Here is a 14,087-nt window from a genome sequence, read left to right as displayed (position 1 = left end):
AAGCCCTCTACAACGGAAGCCCTCCAGTTTCCCACACATTAGGTAAAACCAAATATGGGCCCATTCCCTGCCCTCTCAGAGCTCATAGAAAAAAATCATCACACATGAAGATAAACCACCAGAATGAGAGGCAGCACAAACAACAAACAGATTTAGATACCCAAAAGACTTCTGATGATACTAGAATATAACTACATATGAAATGTTGAAAGAAATATGCAATGGAACAAAAAGAGTGGACAAAACCTATTTTAAAAATCAGGTATATTCAAAATGGAACCAGAGAAAACCCTCTGAAAGAAAAATACATATGATCAATGAAATGAAATGCTTAGTGGATAGGTTAAATGGCAGATTAGAACCAGCCGCAAGAAGAGTTACTGGCCGGGCGAAGTGGCTCACGCCCAGTAATCTCAGCACTTTGGGAGGCCGACGGGGGCAGATCATGAGGTCAGGAGTTTGAGAGCAGCCTGACCAACATGGTGAAACCCCATCTCTACTAAAAATACAAAAATTAGCTGGGCGTGGTGGCGCGTGCCTGTAGTCCCAGCTACTCAGGAGGCTGAGGCACGAGAATCACTCAAACCCGGGAGGCGGAGGTTGCAATGAACCAAGATCGCGCCATTGCATTCCAGCCTGGGTGACAGAGCAAGACTGTATCTCAAAAAAAAAGAAAAAAAAAGAAAAAGAAAAGAAAAGAAAAAGAAAAGAAAAAAAAGAGTTACTGAACTGCAAAATAAATCTGAAGAAATTACAAAACAGAGAAGATTCCAAGAGGATTTGGAACTGAAGACAATTCTGCCTGAGGGAGCACCGGCCTTGCCAGCCACTCTGGGGCCCGGTGAGCCTCCATTCACCTGGGGGACCTGGCAGTGGCCCCCTGTTGTCCAGAGAGGGCACTAGCAAGGCCACCCTCAAGCTCTTGGTGCAGGATCAGGAAAACCTTTCCCAAGAGGTGGCTGCAGAGGAGGGTTATTTACTTTAAATGGGCCAAAAAGGAAAACGTATAAGAGATTTCAAACAGGTAAAGTTCTGTCTCAGGGAAGAGGCAGCAGTGGTGTTATACGTGGTCCTAAGGTGGTAGAAGTTGGCTAGGGAAGGAGTTGTACAGAGGTAGACTTGACATCAAATAAAGAGGGGTTCCCTTCCTTCCTTCCTTCCTTCCTTCCTTCCTTCCTTCCTTCCTTCCTTCTCCTTTCTTTCCTTCTTTTTTATTTTTTTGAAGACAAGACATCTGCCCAGACTGGAGTGCAATGGTGCGATCGTAACTCACTGCAGCCTCGACCTCCCAGGGTCAAGCAGTCCTCCCACCTCAGCCTCCTGAGTAGCTGGGACTACAGGTGTGCACCACCATTCCCAACTAATATTTTTCCCCACTTTTTGTAGAGATAGGGTTTCACATTGTTGCCCAGGCTGGTCTCGAACTCCTGGGGTCAAGCAATTATCCCACCTTGGCTTCCCAAAGTACTGGAATTACAGGTGTGAGCCACCATCCCTGGCCTAAAGAGGAGTTTTTTATTTTTATTTTTTTGAGACAGAGCCTTGCTCTTGTTGCCCAGGTTGGAGTGCAATGGCGCGATCTCTGCTCACGGCAACCTCCGCCTCCCAAGTTCAAGCAATTCTCCTGCCTCAGCCTCCTAAGTAGCTGGGATTACATGCGCCCACCACCACGCCCGAATAATTTTTGTATTTTTAGTAGAGATGAGGTTTCACCATATTGGCTAGGCTGGTCTCGAACTCCTGACCTCAGGTGATCTGCCCGCCTCGGCCTCCCGAAGTGCTGGGATTACAGGCATGAGCCACTGCACCCGGCCTAGAGAGTTTTCTAAAAGAGCTGCTCAAAGAGGGATTTAAACTGCTTCATGAGATAGTGATCTCTCCATCACTGGAGGCATACAAGTGTAAAAGACTTCCAAAGGCTAGTTATATCAGAAACACACAAAAGAGAAAGGTGCAGTCAGTGAAATTCAAAGGCTCCCAAACCAAACATACCATCTCTCTTCTCCCCTACTGAAAACAACAGTAAAACCCACTAGAATTAGCACCAAAGAAATACAGTGCAAGCCACAAAAGTGAGCCACATATGTAATTTCAAATTTTCTAGTAGCCATATTAATAAAGTACCAAAAAGTGACATTAATTTTAATATGTTTCATTTAACCCAATATGTCCAAAATATTTTCACTTCAACATATAATCAATATAAAAATAATTAATGTTTTACTGTTTTTTTGTGTGTGGTAAGTTTGAGATCTGTTGCACATTTAGACTTATAGCACACTTCCATTTGGACTTGCCACATTTCAAGGGCTCAACTACCATGTGGCAGATATAATTGTGTCCCAGTATGCTTTCTCTTCATCTTCTATTGGAAATAGGAATCTCAATTTTTAGCTGCGTGTATGGCTGATCAGAATGAAGACTACATTTTTATGGAGGATGGTCTGAGCAATATTAAAATAGAAAAAAAAAAAGAAGAAGAAGAAACATAGAATTCAGAGAAACAAGGAAAAAAGACTACAGTTTCCAGCCTCCCCAGGCAGCTAAGTGTGACTCACACAACTAAGTTGTGGCCAGTGAGAGGTAAGCAGAGTCACATATGCACTCTACAGTCTACAGGGAGAGTCTTGAAGAGGATAAGGCATGACCTTCTTCTCTTTCCTCTAGATATTCACTTTTAGATCTTTGCTGGAACCTGTCGCCTTATCAGACAAACTTCCCTGACATCACAGATCCATTAGCATCCCTCACCTCTGCCCATCATTCTCAAGCTATTTATCCATGTATGCTGCTAAATGTGTGGATCTTAGCTCCACTTGCTATTAACATCTATATCACCAAGTTCGTGGTTTTCAAACAGAAGTATGCATCAGATTCAGATTGCTGGGCTCCCACCCTGAGTTTCTGATTCAGTAGATCTGGGATGGAGGCCTGAAGATTTGCCTTCCTTTTTGCCTGCCTGCCTGCCTGCCTGCCGGCCTTCCTTCCTTCCTTCCTTCCTTCCTTCCTTCCTTCCTTCCTTCCTTCCTTCCTTCCTTCCTTTCTTCCTCTCTCTCTCTCTCTCTCTTTCTTTCTCTTTCTCTCTCTCTCTCTTTCTTTTTTTTAATTTAGAGACAGGGTCTTGCTCTGTTGCCCTCACTGGTCTTGAACTCCAGGGCTCAATTGATCCACCCACCCTAGCTTCCAAAATGCCGGGATTATAGGCATGAGCCACCGCACCTGGTCTGAAGATTTGTATTTCTAAGTTCCCACGTAGTGCTGATGTTGATGGTCCAGAGACCACATTTTGAGAACCACTAGGCTTGGTGACTACTGGACTTTTCTGTTCAGGTCACTGCTGTCCCAGCACCTGAGACAATGTGTACCTGGTATCCTATAAATATATTTATGACTCGAATTACAAGTATTACCTCATTCAGTCGCTTTGAGGTAAGTACTGTTATTATCTAAATTTAACATGTGAGGAAACTGAGGGTCAGAGAGGTTAAGTGACTTGTCCAGGGGCACACAGCTGGAAAGGGGCAGGAGCAAGGATTCAAACATACATACGCTTGTCTATAGCCACAGACTGTACCCTTAGTCGCCACACTCTTTCACTTCTAGCAGGCTGGGGCTCAGTGCAATCAGGCTACCAAGGAAGTTGAGGAGGAGGAGGACCCGCCCTGTCCTAGCATCTCAGCAGAGTGCCGGAAGTACAGGGTGGCAGAGTCCTGTCCCTGAAGGGAGCCCCGCTGCCACGAGAGCTTGCATCAGTCATATATAGGTGGCCACCAGGTGGCAGCATTGTTCTGACTGGAAGCTGCCTGCTGCCTTGGTGCCTTAGTTCTGATCTGGCTTTTGCCACCCCTGGTTCAGTGACTCTTAGCATATCCATTTCTTATGTGCCTCTGTTTCCTCATCTTTACAAAAAGGAGGTTGCATCTCTGTGATCTGAGCCCTTGCAGCTGAGATACCGTGTAAAGGAGAAAGGTGCAGCCAGTGAAATTCAAATGTTCCCAAACCAAACCATATCTCTTCTCTCCTACTGAAAACAACAACAAAACCCACCAGAATTAGCACCAAAGAAATATGATGCAAGCCACAAAAGTGAGCCACAGTGTAATTTCAAATTTTCTAGTAGCCATACTAATAAAGTATCACAAAGTGACATTAATTTTAATATTTCATTTAATCTAACATGTTCGAAATATTTTCATTTCAACATATAATCAGTATAAAAATTATTAAGATGTTTTACTTTTTTGTGTTAAGTTTGAGATCCATTGTACTTTTTTTTTTTTTTGAGAAGGAGTCTGTCTGTCACTCAGGCTGGAATGCAGTGGCATGATCTTGTCTCACTGCAACCTCTACCTCCCCAGTTCAAGCAATTCTCCTACCTCAGCCTCCCAAGTAGCTGGGATTTACAGGCGCCCACCATCACGCCAGGGTAATTTTTGTATTTTTACTAGAGACGGGGTTTCACCATGTTGGCCAGGCTGGTCCCGAACTCCTGACCTCAGGTGATCCACCCGCCTCAGCCTCCCAAAGTGCTGGGATTACAGGCCACTGAGCCCGGCCTGTCCATTATATATTTACACTTATAGCACACTTCCATTTGGACTAGACACATTTCAAGGGCTCAACTACCATGTGTAGCTAGTGGCTGCCATGTTAGACAGCACAGCCTTAGATACAATGCCAAACATTTATTGAGGTAGGTACTATGCTGAGTGTTTTACATGCATTCTTTTTTTTTTTTTTTTTTTTTTTTGAGACAGAGTCTTGCTCTGTCACCAAGGCAGGAGTGCAATGGCATGATCTCGGTTCACTGCAACCTTCGCTTCCCGGCTTCAAGCGAGATTCTCTCCCTTCAACCTCCCGAGTAGCCAGAAGTACAGGCACCTGCCATCGCGCTGGCTAGTTTTTTGTGTTTTTAGTAGAGATGGGGTTTCACCATATCGGCCAGACTGGTCTCGAACTCCCGACCGACCTCGTGATCTGCCTGCCTCAACCTCCCAAAGTGCTGGGATTACAGGTGTGAGCCACCGCACCTGGCCGCATTCTCTTAATCAATCTTCACAACATGCTATGAAGCAGGCAAGATTATTATTAGTAGTAGTCCTGTCTGACAGATGAGAAAACTGAGGCTTACTTAGGGAGACTAAGTGCCTCAGTCAAGATCACACAGCAAGTAAGTGGAAGAGTCTAGATTTGAACTTAGCTCTGTCTGGCTCCAGAGTCTGGGCCCTTCATCATGACATCATCTTGCCCTGATGGCAGATGCTTAGGGTGTAGAGTCAGAGAGGGCCACTGACAGGGATTCCAAATCCATGTAATGCAAATTCCTGGGAGCAAACAATCAGGCCTGTCAGGGCAGGAGGTGAGGCCTTGAAGCTACATTCTCCCACCCCCCGCAGTTGTGTGTCTGGCAAAGTTGAGCTTGCCTGGCAAACAACCAGTGACTCTGACAAGAAGAAAAACCATGATCTTGGGGAAATTATGTTTGCATGATGAAAAATGGAACTTGCAAAAAGAAAATCTGGCATCAAGTGGCCGGGTGCAGTGGCTCACGCCTGTAATTCCAGCACTTTGGGTGACCAAGGCAGGCGGATCACTTGAGGTCAGGAGTTCAAGACCAGCCTGGCCAACTTGGTGAAACCCTGTCTCTACTAAACACAGACACACACACACACACACACACACACACACACACACACACAATTAGTCGAACGTGGTGGCAGTCACCTGTAATCCCAGCTACGTGGGAGGCTGAGGCAGGAGAATTGCTCAAACCCAGGAGGCGGAGATTGCAGTGAGCTGAGATGGAGTCACTGCACTCCAGCCTGGATGATGGAGCAAGACTCCGTCTCAAAAAAGAAAAAGAAAAATTGAGAAATGCAGAATAATAGGAATAACGTGCAGGTGAGTGCGAAAGAGGGTGGAATTCCAAGGGACAGGGCTAGACCTAAAGTATGGAAATTATAGGGAGGCAAGTTGTGGTGCGACTTCAGGGAAAATAGCACTAACTATACTGACAATGTTATACAGTGGAAATTTATTAAGCACTTATTAAGCAACTCAAATGTAGCAGCTTATTGACCGGGTGAGGTGGCTCACGCCTGTAATCCCAGCACATTGGGAGGCCAAGGCGGGTGGATCACCTGAAGTCAGGAGTTCAGACTAGCCTGGCCAACATGGTGAATCCCAGTCTCTACTAAAAATATGAAAGTTAGCCAGGCATGGTGGTGCACGCCTGTAGTCCTAGCTACTTGGGAGGCTGAGGCAGGAGAATCACTAGAACACAGGAGGCGGAGGTTGCAGTGAGCCAAGATCATGCCACTGCACTCCAGCCTGGGTGACAGAGTGAGACTGTCTCAAAAAAATTTTTAAAAAGTAGCAGCTTATTTAATTCTCATACAGTAGGAAGGAGCATGCAAGTAGACCATCAGAGATGTAATGAAGTAGATGCTGCTATTATTGCCCGTTTTGTTTTTGTTTTTTTAGAGACAGGGTCTTGCTCTGTTGCCCAGGCAAGACCTGCAGTGGTATGATCATGGCTCACTGCAGCCTCAAACTCCTGAGACCATCAGAGATGTGAGGAAGTAGGTATTGCTATTATTACTTTTTTTCTTTTTTTTTTGAGACGGAGTTTTTCTCTTGTTGCCCAAGCTGGAGTGCATTGGCACCATCTCAACTCACTGTAACCTCCACCTCTCGGGTTCAAGCAATTCTCCTGTCTCAGCCTCCCAAGGAGCTGGGATTTACAGGCATCTGCCACCTTGCTCAGCTAATTTTTGTACTTTTAGTAGAGACAGGGTTTCACCATGTTGGCCAGGCTGGTCTCGAACTCTTGACCTCAAGTGATCCACCCACCCCAGCCTCCCAAAGTGCTGGGATTACAAGCGTGAGCCACCGCACTTGGCCTGCCTCTTTTGGTTTTTTTTTTTTTTAGAGATAGGGTCTTGTTCTGTTGCCCAGGCTGGAGTGCAGTGGTGCGATCATGGCTCACTGCAGCCTCAAACTCCGAGGTTCAAGTGATCCTCCTGCCTTAGCTTTCCGAGTAGCTAGAACTACAGGCACACACCACCATGCCCGGCTAATTAAATATTTTTTTTGTTTTGTTTTTAAGAGATGGGCGTCACCCGATGTTGCCCAGGCTAGTCTTGAACTCCTGGGCTCAAGGCAATCCTCCTTCCTTGGCCTCCCAAATTATTGGGATAAGAGGGATGGACAACTGTACCAGGCTGTTATTACCATTTTACAGGTGAGGAAACTGAAGCACAGGATGCTAGTAGGCAGCAGAATTGAGATGCAGCCAAAGCAACTTGGATCAGAGTCTGTGCTGTGATTTGTCATGCAAGCCTACTGCCTAAATGGGTTGCTCATGGAGATAGTGAGCTTTCTATCTCTAGAGGCAGGTAAGTAGACCATCAGGCATGTGAGGAAACGCTCAAAAAGCATCATTCCTGGGTAGGACGGAAGCCTGGAGGACTGATACTAAGTTTGTCTCAAAAGTACCAGAGGTAGGAATTGCCCATAGGAAGCAATGATTGGGAAGGAATCCCATCTGCCTGCCTAATCCATCCCCTTGAGAACAGGGATTGCAAGTGACCTGACCCTATTACTGCGTGAAGTAAGAAGCCTGTGGGAAGCAGTATGATGTGGGGATTGAGAGGATGTGCTCTGGAGACAGCTCAGACCTGGCTTCAAATCCTGGCTTTGCCACTTATTAGCACTCAGCTGGTGCTTATGCAGCTCATTTAATCCCCTGAAACTCGCAGGGCTTGTTGTGACAATAAAATGAGAAGCCACATGGGAATAATTTACACTCAATCAAAGAGGTCAGGCTCAGGAGCCAGGGCCTTTGTGGGATTTGAAAGTTTCACTTTCCCTTCACACCCAGCGGATGGGAACTGTGGTGGCAGCATTAATCAGAGAGCCTGGGCTGTGCAGGACCACTCACTGATGGACTGATTGACACAGGATTTCCCTACGTTTCCTAGGCTGCTCTCGAACTCCTGGGCTCCAGTGATTCTCCTGCCTCGGCCTCCCATGGTGCTGGGATTACAGGCGTGAGCCACTGCACCCGGCCTGGATCCCTCCTTTGTTGCCTCCCCTCGTCAGCATCATTGGCTTTCCCTCCCCATGGAGTCACTCCCTCTGCAGACAAGCATGCTCGCACCCGGGGCCGCATCTTGTCCAGCCACTGCCTCACCTCCTGCCCCTGCTCCCAGTGCTGCTCCACCCACCCTCAAGCAGTTCACAAGCCTGCTCTTGTCAGCGTCGCCGGTGACCTCACATGCCCAAGTCCACCGGGCTTTTGTCTGCGCTTGTCTGACTCGTCCTCTCAGCGGGATTCAACACAGCTGTCCACACCATCCTTCAAGTCTTTCCTGGGACTATGGTGGCCCCTCTCCTAGGTTTTCTTCCACCTCTCTGCCCTTCCTCCTTACTGATCAGAGCTGCTCCTCCATCCACACTCTTAAGTATTGGGGCACATTGATAACCCACAAATGTACATGTTCATTTCTCTCTTTAGGAAGTTTCAGTCTGCATCCTCAGCCACTTACTTGGTGTCTACAGATGAGTGCCACAGCAGAAGACAGCCAGAAGAAAACTGATTTCTACCTGCTCCAGAAGGTGTTCTGCCATCTCCCCATCTCAGTGGAGGCCACCACCATGCCTTGTGCAGCCCCAAGCCTGGGCACTACCTTCACCTCCTTCTCCCTTCCTCCCCCAGCAAATCCTGACACTTCTACCTTCAAGACAGCTGTGGTCTGCCCCCTTCTTCTTCTCCACCACCACTCCAAGTCACCACTATCTCTAAACCACTTGGGCCCCTCTCTAGTCTCCCGGTACCATTCCTGTCCCCCCCCCACCCCCCCTCCCTTTTATTTCTTTTGAGACGGAGTCTTGCTCTTGTCGCCCAGCCTGGAGTGCAATGGTGTGGTCTCTGCTCACTGCAACCTCCGCCTCCTGTGTTCAAGCAATTCTGCTGCTTCAGCCTCCCGAGTAGCTGGGATTACAGATGTGCACCACCATGACGGGCTAATTTTTGTATTTTTAGTAGAGATGGGGTTTCACCATGTTGGCCAGGCTGGTCTCGAACTCCCAACTTCATGATCTGCCCTCCTCCGCCTCCCAAAGTGCTGGGATTACAGATGTGAGCCACCGTGCCTGGCCTCTTGCCTCCTTAAATCTGTGTGCTACGCATAATTTTCAAATATAAACCAGACCCAGCACCTCCCGCCTGGCCCTCTGAGGGCTTCCCATTGTTCTCGGAATATTCCCCAGAGACTACTACCAGAGTACACGACCTGGTCCCAGCCCGGCTCTTCAGCTGAAACGCCTCTCCCCGCTCATCAGACGCACTGTGCTCTTTCTGTTCCTCAAACGAGCGAATGCCTTCCTGCTTGTATGAATGACATCATCTTCTTTACCACCTAAACGTGAAAGCTCAGTGAAACCTTGGTCCCACCCTTCCCATACACAGTCTGGCCTGGGGTGTGCGGCCTTCTCCTGACCTCCACAGCTCCCAGCAGGCCTTGCCTCTCCAGCTTGACTTTCCACAGCCTCTTGACTGGGCTGCTTGACTCCAGTTGTGACCTGATCCCAGTCCCAGATGGACTCTTGACCCTAAGTCCAACACCAGTCCTCAGTAGCGTGGCCTGTAACACTTAAATCCTGCACAGAACGACTGAGCCCCAACCCCACCAGAGACCAACCCCCACCAGAGACCAACCCCACCAGAGACTAAACCCCACCAGAGACTAACCCCACCAGAGACCAACCCCACCAGAGACTAAACCCCACCAGAGACCAACCCCCACCAGAGACCAACCCCACCAGAGACCAAACTCCACCAGAGACCAACCCCCACCAGAGACCAACCCCCACCAGAGACCAACCCCACCAGAGACCAACCCCCACCAGAGACCAAACTCCACCACAGACCAACCCCCACCAGAGACCAACCCCACCAGAGACCAACCCCCACCAGAGACCAACCCCACCAGAGACTAAACCCCACCAGAGACCAACCCCCACCAGAGACCAACCCCACCAGAGACCAAACTCCACCAGAGACCAACCCCCACCAGAGACCAACCCCACCAGAGACCAAACTCCACCAGAGACCAAACTCCACCACAGACCAATCCCCACCAGAGACCAACTCCCACCAGAGAACAACCCCACCAGAGATCAACCCCCACCAGAGACCAAATCCCACCAGAGACCAACCTCCACCAGAGACCAACCTCCACCAGAGACCAAACCCCACCAGAGACCAACCCCCACCAGAGACCAAACCCCACCAGAGACCAACCCCACCAGAGACCAAACCCCACCAGAGACTAACCCCCACCAGAGACCAAACTCCACTAGAGACCAACCCCCACCAGAGACCAAACCCCCACCAGAGACCAAACCCCACCAGAGACTAACCCCCACCAGAGACCAACCACCAGAGACTAACCCCCACCAGAGACCAACCCCCACCAGAGACCAAACCCCACCAGAGACCAACCCCCACCAGAGACCAAACCCCACCAGAGACCAACCCCCACCAGAGACCAAACTCCACTAGAGACCAAACCCCACCAGACACCAGACCCACCAGAGACCAGGACTTAGCCCTTGCCAGGTGTCTCCCAATGCCTCTAGGTCCCAGCTCCTTGTCCAGATCAATGCCTGGCCCATAACTGGCACTTAACAAATATTTGTGCAGTGAATGGATCTTCACGGGAGGACTCGTCTCCGTCAGCCGCACTACAGCCATCACAGGTCCAAAGGCTGCGCTACTTAGCCACCTGCCAGATGGTATTTGCCCTGGGAGAAGAGTGGGAAGTCCCCGATCCTGAATCGGTGGTAGAACATATGACCCTGGGCAAATCATAACCCTCTCCTGAGCTCCACTGACCCTTCAATAAGATGGGTGTGAGCAGAGTCACTCAGGTCCTTCTCCTGGAAGCCCTGTAACCACACTCAGGGCCTTTTGTTTCCAAGCATTTCCTCACCCAGTGTCCCCACCGACCTTCGCAGCAGCCCACCAGGCATGGGGATGATCTGCCCATCCTGTACAGATCCCCCGAGCAGCAGCCCAAGCCGCCCTTTCACAGCACGAGTCAGGAGGTGACACTCCTCTGCTCAGAGCCTTCCCATGGCTCCCAGCTTCACTCGGTGTAAAGCCAAAGTTCAGTGGGTGTCTGCAGGATCTGGCTGCACACTCATGACCTCCCGTCCCTCCCTCTCCCTCTCCGTCTCAGTCACTCCACCCCAGCAATGCTGGCCTCCTTGCGGTTCGTCAGCCAGGCCAGGCACATTCCCACCATGGGATCTCTGCTCTGGCTGTGATTTCTGCTCGGCCGTGGGCTTGGTGAACTTCCTCCCCTCCTTCAGGCCTGTGCTCAAATCTCACCTTGTCAATGAGGCCCATCCCAACGCCCTATCAAAGACTACAACCTGCCCCCAGCCCTGCGTCCCCAGAAACAACTTTCCTTTCCTCCACAGCACTTACCACTCTCTAACAAAACTAAAATGTACTGACCTGTCTCCTGCCCCGGAACGTAAACTCCACACGGATGGGGAAACGTGTCTGCCTTGTTCATCCATATGTCCCAAGCTCCTAGAACAGCGCCTGGCATAAAATATTCAATACATTACTGCGGAACAAGTGAGAGAAGGGATGATGTATACTTGCCTGGGACACATATGGAAGGTATAGGACTAGAGCCCAGGCCTGCTCCCTCCCCACAAAGAGTCCCCTTTCCAGCCCCTTATTCATGGCCAAGGTGTATTGGAGTCCAAGAGGCCCCACACAAGATGGGTGGACTGGGCCATGTGGGCTGGTGGGCAGGGCTGTGTGCACACCACCTGCCTGCTTCTTGAGGCAGTTCATCAGGGACTCGGGGACCAAGAAGGAGAATGGGGAAGGGGAGGTCTCAGGAGACTCCACACGCCGGGTTCACCCAGGGTGAACTGGTAGGAACTCACACCTCTGGGGCCTGGAATGTCCAGACCAAGAGAGGGCAGGCATCTTAGGCAGTGACTCAGACTAGCTCAGGGGTGACACCAGGGATGAGACCCACAAGATGAGACCCCCAGAAAAGTCCAGAGAGGGAGGATGAGGCTCCCTCTGGCTCTGTTGAGCAGCTCCAAATCTCTGCACATGCACAGGGTCCCAGATTCAGATTGAACACGCTTACGGAAAAGAAAATATCGCTGAGCTCTCTGACATGTATTGCATGCTGTCTCGATGTCAGCCATGTGTGTATTACTTCACTCAATCCTTTTGCAACCCAATGAGATGGGTTCTATTAGCATGCCCATTTTACAGGCGAGGAAACTGAGGCACAAAGGATTTAAGTAACTTGCTCAAAATCATGCATCTGGTAAGTAGTGGACTTGGATTTTTTTTCCTATGAAAATAGAAAACTGGCAGTGGCTCCTGTCTGTAATCCTAGCATTTTGGGAGGCTGAGGTAGGCAGATCACTTGAGGTCAGGAGTTCAAGACCAGCCTGGCCAACATGGTGAAACTCCATCTCTATGAAAAAAAAAAACAAATTATCCAGGCGTGGTGGTGGGCACCTATAATCCCAGCTATTGGGAGGCTGAGGCCATAGAATCACTTGAACCCGGGAGGTGGAGGTTGCAGCGAGCCAAGATCACGCCACTGTACTCCAGCCTGGGCCACAGAGCAAGACTCCGTAAAAAAACCAAAAAAACAAAAAAACCCCACAAAACTGAAAAACAAAATGGAAAACTTTTGATAAAGTACTGAGACATTTTCATGAGGATTAAAACACACATTATGGGCTGGGCGTGGGGGACCATAATGTAATCCCAGCACGTTGGGAGGCCGAGATGGGTGGATCACCTGAGGTCAGGAGTTCGAGACCAACCTGACCAACATGGAGAAACCCGTCTCTACTAAAAATACAAAATTAGCCGGGCGTGGGGTGGCGCGTGCCTGTAATTCCAGCTACTCAGGAGGCGGAGGCAGGAGAATCGCTTGAACCCGGGAGGCAGAGGTTGTGGTGAGCCGAGATCGCACCATTGCACTCCAGCCTGAGCAACAAGAGTGAAACTCCGTCTCAAAAAAAAAAAAAAAAAAAGACAAAAAACAACAAAAAAACCACACACACATTATGTGTGTATGCTGTAAAAGAGCCCATTGTCCCCCAGTTGTCAATAGAACCACAATGGGAATGAACAATGCCTTCTTGGCAGTGAGGACAATTCCTGTACAAAGGAAATTGAGTTTGTACATAATTGACTTAAAATTTTTTCTAACCATTTAATATGAAAAAATTTAACATACAGAAAAGTTGATCAGATACCCACCACTCAGCTTCAACTACTATTAATTTCACTTCTCTCTCCATGTTTTAATTTATGATTATTATTTTGTTTTGTCATTTTGGAGACAGGGTCTTCTCCTGTCACCAAGGCTGAATGAAATGCAGTGGCACAACACAGCTCATTGCAGCCTCAACCTCCTGGGCTAAGCCTCAACCTCCCACCTCAGCCTCCCGAGTAGCTGGGACCACAGATACATACCACCATGCCCGGTGAATTTTTTTTTTTTTTTTTTAACATTTTTTGATAGAGATAGGTCTTTCCATGTTGCCCAGGCTGGTCTTGAACTCCTAGGCTCAAGCAATCCTTCTGCCTTGGCCTCCCCATGTGCTGGGATTACAAATGTGAGCCACTGCATCTGGCCTTTATTTTTATCTTTGAGAGAGTTTTGCTCTGTCACCCAGGCTGGAGTGCCGTGGCATGAACCCAGCTCACTGCAACCTCGAACTCCTGGGCTCCAGCGATCCTCCTGCTTCAGCCTCCTGAGTAGCTAGGATTACTACTATGCCTGGCTAATTAAAAAAAAAAATAACAGACAAGGTCTCTCTATACTGCCCAGACTAGTCTTAAACTCCTGGCCTCAAGCTGACTTCCCAAGCAATCCTCCCACCTCAACTTCCCAAAGTGTTGAAATTACAGGCGTGAGCCACACCCTTCCACTCTCTCTCTTTTCCTAACAACGTGAAAATAAGTTCAAACATCATGTCATGTTACCTCCAAGTACTTCAGCCTTCATCTCCTAAAAAAA

This window comes from Macaca mulatta, chromosome 6 (assembly GCF_049350105.2).
Source record: "Macaca mulatta isolate MMU2019108-1 chromosome 6, T2T-MMU8v2.0, whole genome shotgun sequence".
Lineage (NCBI taxonomy): Eukaryota > Metazoa > Chordata > Mammalia > Primates > Cercopithecidae > Macaca > Macaca mulatta.
The sequence above is the reverse complement of the archived record's forward strand: the minus strand, read 5'-3'. Positions refer to the sequence as shown.